The sequence below is a fragment of the Leuciscus leuciscus genome (genome assembly GCF_965113295.1).
Source record: "Leuciscus leuciscus genome assembly, chromosome: 12".
NCBI lineage: Eukaryota > Metazoa > Chordata > Actinopteri > Cypriniformes > Leuciscidae > Leuciscus > Leuciscus leuciscus.
The window spans coordinates 30,282,819-30,296,813 of record NC_138736.1 but is presented as its reverse complement, the minus strand read 5'-3'; positions in this window follow the sequence as shown (position 1 = coordinate 30,296,813).

Here is a 13,995-nt window from a genome sequence, read left to right as displayed (position 1 = left end):
TAATAAAGTTATTTTATTTACTAAAAAAGTATAAATTGTCAATCAGACGACATAAGGCATGTATAGATTGATATTTATCATGTTTGTTGAGCAATTAGAGGCCAACATGCACAAATCAAAAAAGGTAAGAGGAGAAAAATAACAATATTAGCCCTAGCAAGCACCAATAATTAATAGGATTACACACATTACTGCTTAGTTTTAACGCAACAGGACATAACCGGCCCTGTTAAGCGAGATTAGCAGTCGTATTTCATCTATGGTGAATTAGAGTACACTAATTGCAGGGACGATTCCCCTGGAGCAGCTTGAGGTTGAGTGTCTTATTGAAGGGCACAGCACAGTGGTGTTAATGCAAGGGTTGTTATCTCACTAACATTTTTTCCTGGCTTATCAGGTCTTTAAACACTAGGTTGCTCTAGACTTTAATTAGCGCTCACTGTGGCCTTTATAAAATATGAGACCTTAAGAAATTGTATTCATTTGCATTATTAAAAACACAATTGTCTTGATGATATAATGGTTACTGAGCTAATTAGCTAGTCAGATTTTTTGTATCTGTTTGTATCACTTCTCTTGTCCCACTTGCTCATTTGGATTTTTTCACCCATAACAGTTAGCATAAACACTTTCTTGCATCATCATATTCTAAAGATTTTATTACTGTTATCAATGACCGTGGTGATTGCCTACATAACGCTACAACAAATTCTAACCACATGGCTACACCCTAACCTTAATCTGGTTTGGGGAAAAAGTCACGTGTCCACTATTGGATTTCATCCAGTAGGCCTACGTCATTGTGGTGCAGACTGCAGCGAGGACATGTGGTTCTGAAGTTGGTTATTATTGTTGGTTATATTGACATTTTGGGTCAATCTGTGCTTTAGTGGTGCGGACTCTTTCTTTAACTGTAGGTGGCGACAAGTTACTGTCTTTATGAGCGAGACATTGGATCATTCAATCAACCGATTACGAGAGCGGCCTCTATAGGCAAAATAAAAAACTCGTGGAGTTTGCTTGTTTTGACCTTGACACGTGAGGCTGCGCGCGGCACTGAGCGCCGGTACAGATGCAGTTTTAAAACATACAACGTCTTTTAAGGTATCTATTAAGTAATATAAAGTACATTTTTTCATGTCATTATAAAGTAAATAATTTGTTGAGTAGATGCTGTATTAGTGGAGAACTGCAGATAATGGTGGTAACTGTATGACTGTATGATTGCCGTCGAGGCAGAGAAGACGTTAACATTACCTCAAACGGTTAAAACAATGTGAAAAATACAGGCAAATCCGACCCAAATGTTTAATGTCACGATTTTTACCATCTGTTTGCATTAGTTTATATCCAGCTGGTCATTTTTATGCATTCGTTTGAAAGGAAAATTGCATATATAAAGCAAGTGACGTGAGAAAGCAAATTGAAATGTTCATGCTGCTAACAAACAAATCAGAAATGTTGTAACATAAATGTAACAATAAATGTAACATTTATTTTGATTAGATAATCATCAAGTGTTCTAAAATAGAATCAAATAAATTGTGAGGGTATACAATAAGCCTATATCTAATTTCAATGCAATGGCTTTTGTGTAGATATTTAAAAATGACCATCTTTAAGCACACTGTATGGTAACTTTTTACAAAAAGAATCCATCTGCAACATTAAGTAAGGGATAATGTAGTGCGAGGCGGTTGTTATAGCGAATACAACCCCGACAGGCTGATCAGGACCCCGACGCGAAGCAAAGCGGATGCTAATCCGGCTTATTACATGGCTACCTACCAAATAAATCAATAATTTGACAAAATATTGATTTTAAAAGGAGTTTATTGAATTAAAAATGATTGTATTGCTTCCTCTAAAGAAAATAGTCTGTTCCGTCTCTACGGTTAGAATCCTGCGTCCATAGCAACACTATGTTTTTCAGGGGGGCAGGGTTTTATATTATTTTGAAGTAGCCCCGGGCGCCGCCATTGGCTAGCGGACCCCCACCTGCTGTTAGCATCCCATTGACTCCCATTCATTTTGGCGTCACTTTGACAGTGAATAACTTTACAACTGAGGCGTTTAAAGACTCCATTTGTCCATTATTTATTTCTAAAGAAACACGAAAATGTATAAAAGGCTCCATTACCTTGTAGCTTACATTATGGCCCCGTAGAAGCAATTTTTGTAAAAATAGGCTAACGATTGCGTCATAACCACGCGACTCTCTGTCGCACAGTAGAGAATTACCGTATGGACAGGAGAAGAAGCTCGCGGGCAATCGGGGGGACGTGGAGGCAAAGTGACAAAATAATTAATCAGAATACATAGCAAAAGTTTCTCCTGCTGCTAGCTCATGGACAGCTCCTACTCACACTCTCCGTCTCTGCAAGTTTCGGAAGGGAATGATTCAGATTTCTCTTGGCACAGCTACTAGAAGACAGACGGGTTGCTCACGTCACATCTACGTCATCAAGCTCAGTTTGAGTCTGCGCAGTACGCTCGACCCCCAGGAAGTAAGAGTTTCTAATTGACTTCATTTTGTCTCCGTTGAATCCAATGGGGTCGCTGTGTCCATTTCTTTTACTGTCTATGGTTATACTTCGCAGCTGGTTATACTGGTTGAATTCCAATGTAGAATGCGGTCTGTTATTTCTTGATAGACCGCTGCGAATTATAACATACCGTTGCCATGAAAAACAGAGCGTTGCTACTAGGGTTGGGTATTGGTTGGGTTTTATCCGATACCAGTACCTACTCTGTATTTTTCAAACGGTTTCGGTGTTTAAACGGTTCTTAAACCGGTACTTAAGAAAACGAAACCACACACACTTTATCAAAAAAATAATACCTGTGTGTGTTTTCTGAAAAAGATTTTCTGATTTCTGATTAACTAAAATTTTTTGCCGTTTAAAAGGCTACTGATGTAGCCGAAAACACTTAAGTTAAGATCAAAATTTTGTCTTCTCATATTATTTATATATATTATATATTATATTACGTATTATATATTATAGACTTTTACAAAACAGAGAAATATCTGACACTGAGCAGAAATATTTAACACACATAGTATAGCCTCATATAAATATACTTGATATACTTCATACTTGATATGCAAGATTTGAACTTGAACTTTAGTCAAGAGTGTCAGAGGTTTTGGGTTCTAATCCGCATTCGTAGTTTTTTGTTTGTTTGTTTGTTGTTGTTTTTTTAAACCGATTATGTTCATCAGTGGTTGTATATCAAGCAGGGACACTTTGTGTGCATTAGGCTATATTTTTTTATTTCACCAGAACTAATAGATATGAGGCGCCGTCTAGGGCTTAAATCGAACTTCATTCACGCACACATAAAACGCTTGCACTGCACATATACTAGTCACACATACATGTAGCAGTATACTGCTGAATGCTCCAACTATATGAAATGCGCAACGTCACATCTAAAGTCGCTCACGCACACGCACACACACACAAACTCTACACACACGAGACGCGCGGAACTCTCCGCGCACATACTCATCTGAGACGCGAGCACACACACACACACACACACACACACACACACACACACACAAACTCGCGCACATACTCATCTGAGACGCGAGCGCGCACACACACACACAAACTCACGCACATACTCATCTGAGACGCGAGCACACACACACACACAAATTCGCACACATACTCATCTGAGACGCGAGCACGCACACACAAACTCTCCACGCACATACTCGTATAGACGGCGCCTCATAAATAGATCGATCTCTGCAACGTATTGAAGCGCGCGTCCGAGTGAAGAAAGTGCGGTGTGCGTGAGCCACAAGAGAAAACACTGTATCCGCGCCACTGATCGCAGCGGCAACGAGCACTTTGATCATTTAAAAAAACACAGTTCAGCGCTAGATCGTCTCTTATTTAACAAACGAACTAAATAAATGCTCTGCTGGTTAACTGGAGATGTTTTGTTATTGGATCATTCGTGCTGCGAGATGTTTTATAGGGGGCGTGAAAAAAGTCAGGCACCGAAAGTTGCGTTCTTATTCGGTCTCGTCGGAACCGGTTCTCTATTGGAACCGGGTTTCGGTACCCAACCCTAGTTGCTACGGCCGCACGCAGGATTCTAACCGTAGAGACGGAACGGACTATTTTCTTTAGAGGAAGCAATACAATCGTTTTTAAATCAATAAACTCCTTTTTAAATCAATATTTTGTGTCAAATTATTGATTTATTTGGTGGGTAGCCATGTAATAAGCGGGAAAATGTAGAGCGCTTCACGTCGGGGTCCTGATCAGCCTGTCGGGGTTGTATTCGCTATAACAACCGCCTCGCACTACATTATCCCTTACTTGATGCACTTAAATGAACTAGGCTACATGAATAAAAATGGTATAATTATTATAGGCTATGAATATTTAATATTAATATTTTAATTAATATTTATGTATTTATTTAATTTAATAAGTACAGTACATTTTCATGGTTCAGCACTTTTTTTGTAATAAAGTTCATCAATATTTGTTTGTTTCCATTCAGTATCCATTTAAAAAAAAACTGTTGGTTAATCAGTTAATTGGTTAATTGGCCAGTGCGGTCTAGTTAACGTCATCGGTAAAATCCACTATTGGTCAACCTCTAGTCTACACTGTATGACGTGACAGATAACTAGTTGTCAATTTAGGTTCCGTTCACAGCGCTTGTTTTCCGAGAATGCGGTTGTGAGTTCTGAAAATGTACGGGTGTGAATTTGGTTATAGAACGTGGTTGTTGTTGTTGTGTCCTGGCTCAAACTTGATACACGACAGTTGTCACTACTGTAAATAACTGGACTGAGTGTGACTGTGAACGTAACCGTATTAAGGACTCAAATACAGGACTGACAACCGTTTTCTGCCACTGTGTGAACGCAGCCAATTTATTCGGCTATATATATATTTATGAATATTAATATTTATTAATAATGTTAATAATTAATATATAGGCCTATATGTGTTACAGTTTGAATCTGTTTTGGCTTCGTTTAAAACAAAGGTGGAGTTGGACCAGTAAAAATGTAAGTTATAATTTAATTCTTTTGAATGGACTGCTGTTTAATTAATAAGAAGATACTTTATAAAGACAGTACATTACGCGTTTACAGGCTGGAGTCATCTTGGAAAACAGTCTCGACTAGTCGAGCCACGAACGCCGTGCTACGTTAGATTTCACAAACGTAATTCCTATCGACCAGCTCACTTAGCACGGTGTTCGTGACTCGATTAGTCGAGACTGTTTTCCAAGATGACGCCTGCCTGTAAAGGCGTAATGTACTGTCTTTATAAACTATCTTCTTATTAAACTGTCCTTACACTTACAAAGTTCTCAATGCTTCGGTTTGCATGTAGGGACCCTCATTATGCTACCGTGTTAGTGTGAGGCTATTTTGAGCCTTGTTAGTGGTATTAAAGGGATACTTTAGGATTTAGCATTAAGCTTTGTATTAGTAGAAAACCTGTAGTATTTTCGAATTACCGTGCTTTCCTCCCATATCCCCCTGAGATGAGAGATTTATGTATTTTTTGTCTGGAAAAAATCCTCCGATGACGCAAAAATCGTCATTTTGCGTCATCTGAGATTTTTTGGGCCAGAGGCTAAAGACTACAGCCAGTAGGAGGGGCTGTCCCGCATGTCTTCAACCCGCCCATAGAGGGTGGGATCTAAGCTAGCAGGCTCTTGTTCTGTGGAGAAAGCTGAGTAGTAGGAGAAAGCTGAGTAGTAGGGGTTTCCATCCTCTTTTTCCTGGACATGTGCGGCCGTCGAGATCGTCCAAAATGTCCGGGATTCAGCTTTTGCTTTCTGCAGTCGCCATTCATTATTTACATGCACACCTTTTGTTTCAATCTAACTGAATTCATTCCGATTGGTGAATCTGAATGTAGTGTTTACATGAACGCTAAACAAGTGATCGGTTGATGTGCGTTTTAACATTGCTAAGAAAATTCCCGCTCCTCCGTGAGAGATACGATACCAGTGCGTCTTTGACTGCAGCGCGACCTGCTCATCGGTAATCACGCCACCGGCCTCGCGCCGTTCTCCCGCGCCCCTCAGCCTCGTCCTGCTCTCCACAGTAAACATAATGAATGGCGACTGTCGAACGCAAAAGCCGAATCCCAGACATTTTGGGCGATCTCGAAATCCCGGGGAGACTCACTAGTAGCTAATCCTTGTTGTTTAACTGCTGAGGTCTCTTACCGGGAGGCGTGGCTTGGGAGTGGTCTCCTAGGAAAGCGAAGCAAGTGCATTCTGGGAGTTGTTGTCTTTCATCCACATAAGCCAAAAATAAATTTTCTGGCTTTTCTCAGTCTAGAAAGCTCCAAATTCAAAAATAATTTCACATTTCTTCTACATAAATGACCCATTTTAAATACACATTCATCTTTCCAGAGGTGAAGTATCCCTTTAACTAGCGATTTACTTTTACTTACTCTGTGCCCCATATACTAGCGTTATAAGCTAATCTGTTTTTAGAGATAAAACTCTTTACATTCGATTTTCATGAAAACGCATCCCAGGGAACGATCGACTCGGTAACCATGTGTTAATTACCCCTAGGTTCATTTTTCACCGGAATTGTCCTTTAAATGATCTTATTTACCTGTAGAAATATCAACTTCAATGCATTTTGAAAAGGTAGGCCTAAACCATCTACAGAGGTATTGCATTCCAGTCCACAAATGAAACTGGAGTGACCATCAATGAGATATCAAATAGATCAAAAATGCAAAAATTCTGTTGTTAAACTGTCTGTTCACTTACAAAGTTCTCAATGCTTCGGTTTGCATGTAGGGACCCTCATTATGCTACCGTGTTAGTGTGAGGCTATTTTGAGCCTTGTTAGTGGTATTAACTAGCGATTTACATTTACTTACTCTGTGCCCCATATACTAGCGTTATAAGCTAATCTGTTTTTAGAGATAAAACTCTTTACATTCGATTTTCATGAAAACGCATCCCAGGGAACGATCGACTCGGTAACCATGTGTTAATTACCCCTAGGTTCATTTTTCACCGGAATTGTCCTTTAAATGATCTTATTTACCTGTAGAAATATCAACTTCAATGCATTTTGAAAAGGTAGGCCTAAACCATCTACAGAGGTATTGCATTCCAGTCCACAAATGAAACTGGAGTGACCATCAATGAGATATCAAATAGATCAAAAATGCAAAAATTCTGTTGTTAAACTGTCTGTTCACTTACAAAGTTCTCAATGCTTCGGTTTGCATGTAGGGACCCTCATTATGCTACCGTGTTAGTGTGAGGCTATTTTGAGCCTTGTTAGTGGTATTAACTAGCGATTTACATTTACTTACTCTGTGCCCCATATACTAGCATTATAAGCTAATCTGTTTTTAGAGATAAAACTTTTTACATTCGATTTTCATGAAAACACATCCCAGGGAACGATCGACTCTGTAACCATGTGTTATTTACCCCTAGGTTCATTTTTCACCGGAATTGTCCTTTAAGTGGAAGTTTTTATTATTTAAGTTTGTAAATTTCTAGTTCCCAGCAATAATATGTCTTTAGATTATCAATCAATACATTCTGGCCCAAATGTGTTTTCTTTTGTATGTCTTTAATACCCAAGATGGTTTGTCTATTTGAATGTCTATTTGATGTCTCATAGATGGAATCTCTAGTGACATTGTTTTTTATATTCTCTAAACTTTTTTGAGGTTAGTTTGCCTAGTGTGAAATCACTATTTGCACTCCAAAAACTAAAATACCCAACACATAAAGTAGCTGTGTTTGCTGCACCCAAAATATACCACTATTGATTTCATTGTATTTATTTTAGACCCACCAGATTTTTTTTATCTGTTAGGTTTTGAATGCAACTTAAAGAAAAGAGATAACCTGATGATTAGTTGCATGATTATCTCAGGGTTCCCACGGGTCCTTGAAATCCTTGAAAGTTTGTGAATCTGTCAAAGCCCTGGAAAGTTTTTGAAAATAAACATGCATAGATATAGGTCCTTGAAAGTGCTCTAATTTAGTTTGTGCAAGAAGTTTTCTGGGAAAAATTCCATATACCCTCCGGTTCGCTAATGTTATTTCGCCAACACTTTGTGGCCTATGCATACTAGCTTGCTTTATTTACGTTAGTTACGCGCATTTACGTGTTATGTTAAGTGTTTCCCATGTGAGGTAATTTGTGTTGTAACATGATGTAACCTTGCTCTCACTTGAAATGTGTCCCCACATTAAGTCCTTGAATTTAAGGGTATTGGACCTGGAAAGTCCTTGAAAGGTCCTTGAATTTGAAGTTAACCAAGGTGTGGGAACCCTGTTATATTCATAGATTTGACCGCCCCAGACACGTCGGTGCTCCCGCCATCTTGGAGCGGTCAGCGTGTCGTCACTCACAGGAAGAATCAATGATGCCACCACATTGCGCACCTTCTGGTTTGTGGAACCGCAGAGATTTAAAATCCTGAAGAAAAGGGATAACCTTTCACAGGTGAGAATGTGTTGGTTCTCTTACGAGAGGTTCTCTCGTATTGCGTAAGTTGCTTACGCTATGGGTAAAGTCGTCTTTTCTCGAGATCTGAAGCCAAAAAAGTATCCTTAATTTTGTATTTATTGTCAACGCAGTGCGGCAGACAGCAGACCATAGCAGGCTGTAAGAGCGTGCTCATTGGCTGTCCTGCGGCAACTGCAGCAGCCTACCAGTGAGCCCTGCGTGACGTCACGCCCAATGAGGGTGCTTCGCGCCCTCTACGCGCCTGGCCCGCCAGAATGGGTGTGGCTAGCGTGTAAAAAAGAGGGGCTCACAGGCTGGAATTCTGATTTTCATGTCTTCAGCGAAGCTCTTCGCATCGCTGGATCTTGAGAGCCGCCGCCGTTGAATTCAGCGACCAGCAAGCCTAGGACGCGACCAGGAAGCGTCTGAGGAAGCCGGCCGTCTTCGCCGCCTTCAGCCATCCGTGCCTGCTACGCCATCCGGCAACATAACCTTTCACTGCCGTGTGTGTTCGCCCCGCGACATACCTTTCACTTCGCATAAAAACGCCTCGCGCTCTTAAGTCTCTCCTAAAAGAGCGCAAGGCGTTTTTATTAAAATGCCTCGCATTTCCTGCGGCTCGTGCAGAGCTACTGCAGACGCTTATTTAGCAGCCAACGAGCCGGTAAATTGACCCGCTCGCCTGCACTCAACCACCGTTTTCACGGCGACCCAGAGAAATCTCAAAAAGAGCTCAATGTCTGGTTATTCGGCTCACGCCGCATGTGTTTCAAGTGTAGAAAATGTGCCCACGTTTCTGTGTTCACCCCTACACACAAGCACTATAAACCCTGTGTCTCTATCAGAGCCCACTCTCATAAAGCGGACAAAAGCCGCTCGAGTGTTGAATGTAGGTCACGTGTCCACAGCCCCGTGCCCACACCTACCCACTGCCCGCTCTGTTACACGGCCCCTCACTACCGGTCACTCGCGGTGTGTAAGTCCTGTGCCCGCCCCCGAGCGCTCACATATATTAACGAACACTGCACCCCCAGCGCCGCTCTCGCGCGCCATCCATCGCACAATATGTTCCCCGTCCAAAGCCACCGGGATAATGTGTGTAAAACGGCCAGCCATCTCTGTATGCGAGCCGCCGTATTCAAGCACCGAGAGCGCGCGCACCGCGCCTCCGAATCAGGTTCTCGAGCCCGTACATCACGGCTATTGGAACCCGGAGGCCATTCTGCCCTTAGCTATACATGTAAAAGCATGGGAAGCTATTCCAGGCGTGTCAGAATGGGTGCTGAGCACAGTGAGAGAAGGCTATTCACTGCAGTTCGTTCGCCGTCCCCCGCGCTTTCGAGCGCGAACCGAGACGAGAGTGAATGGGGAAGTAGCACACCTACTTCGTGCAGAAATAGCGAAGCTTCTGTGTAAAGGGGTCATAGAACCGGTACACCCTTCTATGAGCGAGGCAGGTTTTTACAGCCGTTATTTCCTCGTGCCCAAGAAGGATTGGGCTCTCAGACCAATTTTAGATCTGAGATATTTGAACAAAGCTCTTATGAAAAGACCGTTCAAGATGCTCACAACCAGACAGATTCTCGCGCAAATTCGCCCGAGAGACTGGTTTATTTCCCTCGATCTGAAAGACGCTTACTTTAAGATCCAGATATTACCCCGTCACAGGCCATTCTTGAGATTCGCCTTCGACGGTCAGGTATATCAGTACACCGTCCTGCCGTTCGGCCTGTCTTTAGCACCCCGTACATTCACGAAGTGCATGGACACGGCTCTCGCTCCCCTGAGAGGTCAGGGCATGCGAATTTTGAACTATCTGGACGATTGGCTGATTCTAGCACAGTCAGAGAAAGAACTCATCTCTCACAGAACAGTGCTTCTCAGCCACCAGAAAAGCTTGGGTCTCGCGGTCAACTGGACCAAGAGCTCATTACTGCCCAGTCAGTCAACCTCTTTTCTGGGTTTGGAACTGGACTCTGTGGCAATGACGGCTCGGCTGTCGATACAGCTGGGCAGCGCCGCACCCCTGAAAATGTTTCAGAGGATGCTGGGTTATATGGCGTCAGCTGCAGCAGTGCTTCAGCTGGGTCTATTACATATGCGCCCCCTACAACGCTGGTTGAACGCCCGTGTGCCTCGCCGAGCCTGTGCGTCCGGCGGCATTCGAATCAGAGTGACTCAGAGCTGCGTCTCAGCGCTGAGACCCTGATTAGCGGCCGACTGGTACCAGCAGGGAGTGATAATGGGAGCCGTCTCACACCGCAAAGTTATCTCGACGGATGCATCCAACTCAGGTTGGGGCGCTCTGTTTGAGGGCAAACCGGTCTTTGGCCTGTGGTCAGACCAGGAAAAATGCCTCCACATAAACTGTTTGGAGATGATAGCGGTCGAAAACGCGCTCAGGCACTTCCTCCCACATATACGGGATCACCACGTGCTAGTCCGTTCGGACAACATGTCTGTGGTGTCCTATGTGAACCGACAGGGCGGTGTCAGATCCAGAAATCTCTGCAATCTGACGAAACGCCTTCTAGTGTGGGCTCACCACGCGCTGCGCTCGCTGAGAGCCGCGCACGTGCCTGGCCACCTGAATGTCGGTCCAGACAGACTGTCCAGGAACAACATTCCCCCGGGAGAATGGTCCCTGCACCCTCAGACAGTCCAGCTACTGTGGCACCTGTTCGGCAGGGCGGAAGTCGACCTATTTGCGTCAAAAGACAACGCTCATTGCCCGAAGTTTTTCTCAAAGAGCGAGGACGCGCTGGCCCAAACCTGGCCCAGCCGCCCGCTGTATGCTTTCCCTCCGATCTCTCTGTTACCACAGGTAATAAAGAGGATCAGGGAAACGCGCCACTCGGTGCTCCTCATAGCCCCGCGATGGGAGAACCAAATATGGTACCCAGAGCTAGTGAGGCTGTCGCACTCACCCCCTGGCCGATCCCGGTCAAGAGAGATCTCCTCTCTCAAGCCGGCGGATCGATATGGCATCCCCACCCAGAGCGCTGGTCTCTGCACGCGTGAGTAATCATCGGATACCCGCTGAATTGTCAGAAGGGGTCATAAACACGATCACGCAGTCTAGAGCCCCTTCCACGAGAAGACTCTACGCGTCTAAATGGTCAGTGTTCACTAAATGGTGCGCCACTAGGAGCCTGGATCCACGCACATGCAGGGTTTCGCAGGTGCTCTCCTTCCTACAAGAGCTGTTGGACAAGGGCAGGTACCCCTCCACGCTCAAAGTATATGTTGCGGCTATCGCAGCGTTCGCTGAGACGACGCGCAGCCATGCAATAGGAAGAAATTAGCTCATTATCCGCTTCCTTAGGGGAGCCAGGAGGATGAACCCCCCGCGGCCCCCCTCGGTTCCTATCTGGGATCTTTCTTTGGTCTTGGAGGCCCTGAAAGCTTTTCCCTTTGAACCATTAGATTCCGTGGATTTGAAATACCTTTCGCTTAAAACCGTTTTTCTGATAGCTCTGGCATCAGTAAAACGCGTGGGGGATTTACACTCGCTGTCTGTCAGCCCTGCGTGTCTCGAGTTCGGACCTAATGACTCTCAAGTCATCCTCAAACCGAGACACGGTTACGTCCCAAAAGCGATTGGCACTCCCTTTAGGGCGCAGATCATCTCCCTGTCGGCTCTGCCAGCATCCGACAGTGATGATAGTGATAACCTCCTATGCCCCGTCAGGGCGCTGAGAGTGTACATCACACGCTCCGCCGCCTTCAGGCGTTCCGAGCAGCTTTTCGTTTCGTTTGGTGGGCGCACCAAGGGTCTCGCCGCCTCGAAACAGAGTCTGTCCAGATGGATAGTGGACTCAATCGCAGCTGCATATGCGTCCAAACACCTGCAGTGCCCTATGGGCATCAGAGCCCATTCCACCAGAGGCATGGCCTCTTCGTGGGCTTGGTCTAGCGGGATTTCTATTCACGACATATGCATGGCGGCAGGCTGGGCCTCCCCCTCCACATTCGTGAGATTTTATAATCTGGAAGTCCCCGCCTTGCAGGCTAAACTGTTATCAGTCTAAGCGGGATGTATGTTCTGCCCATTTATTATGCGCAGACTACTCCTGTGTATTACTAGCTTTTCTGGTAAGCTGCACTAGGGATAAAAGTCTCTAAATACAGACCGGCGGTTCCGCTCTGTATTTTCCCCATCATGCGCTGACGTATTAGTGCGGGCCCGCGTTGCTGGCCGCCTATTCTTCACTTGTGGCGCTAGGGCTTACACTTTTCATACATGGACCGGCGAGGCCGCTCTATATATTTTCCCTGTGATGTGCTTGTGTACTGTGCTGGCCCGCGTTGCTGGCCGCACTCCCCTCGGGTTTATACACAGACCGGCAGTGCCGCTCTGTACCCTAATGAAGTGGTTATGACATGTGCTGGCCCGCGTTGCTGGCCGCCTGTTCTCGCATGTTATTTTCCCCGGGTTCTGTGGGACTCATGCATTGATGCTCGGCGCGCACGGCGTTGACAAGGGGTTCCTGTAGCGTAAGTAACTTACGCAATACGAGAGAACCTCTCGTAAGAGAACGTACTCGGTTACCTAATGTAACCTCGGTTCTCTCTAGAAGAGGGAACGAGTATTGCGTAACCTGCCGTGTCGCACCACGTGCTTATTCGCTTCAGTCTATGAAAACCAGAATTCCAGCCTGTGAGCCCCTCTTTTATACACGCTAGCCACACCCATTCTGGCGGGCCAGGCGCATGGAGGGCGCGACGTCACGCAGGGCTCACTGGTAGGCTGCTGCGGTTGCCGCAGGACAGCCAATGAGCACGCTCTTACAGCCTGCTATGGTCTGCTGTTTGCCGCACTGCGTTGACAATAAATGCAAAATGAAGGATAATTTTTTGGCTTCAGATCTCGAGAAAAGACAATTTTACCCGTAGCGTAAGCAACTTACGCAATACTCGTTCCCTCTTCTAGAGAGAACCGAGGTTACATTAGGTAACCGAGTACGTTTGTTTTTATATGTATTAACTCAATATTACAGGTTTTTACAATAGTTGTGTTTTACTATCATAACTTTTTAATGTGATGTTAGCTGACTCCTTTGTCTTGTTGTTTTGTGTTATAGCAAAATCATCTGCTGGAGTCTATTGCAAATATAAATATTCATATATGTCTAACTAAGGTTGCAGACACTCAGTCAACTTGCTCTTGAATGTTCATGGACTGGCTTTGACCGCTCCAATATGGTGGACGGATTATGTATTAGCGACCCATAGAAACAGCCGCTAATGAGGCATCTATGCATGTATATATATATATATATTAGATTATCTTAGGTAAAAAACTAGTTGTCTACAATTCTATGACATAACCACCCATTAACATGTCTAAATGTGGTCAAGTCCAATCAGTTCATTTGCTTTAAACTGACAATTCAGTCATCTACTTTTTTTCAAAACTTGTTGGACTTTGTCCTGTGAAATCAGGCAATTATAGAAATCTCATGTCTTTTCCATGCAATGAAAATCCATGATGA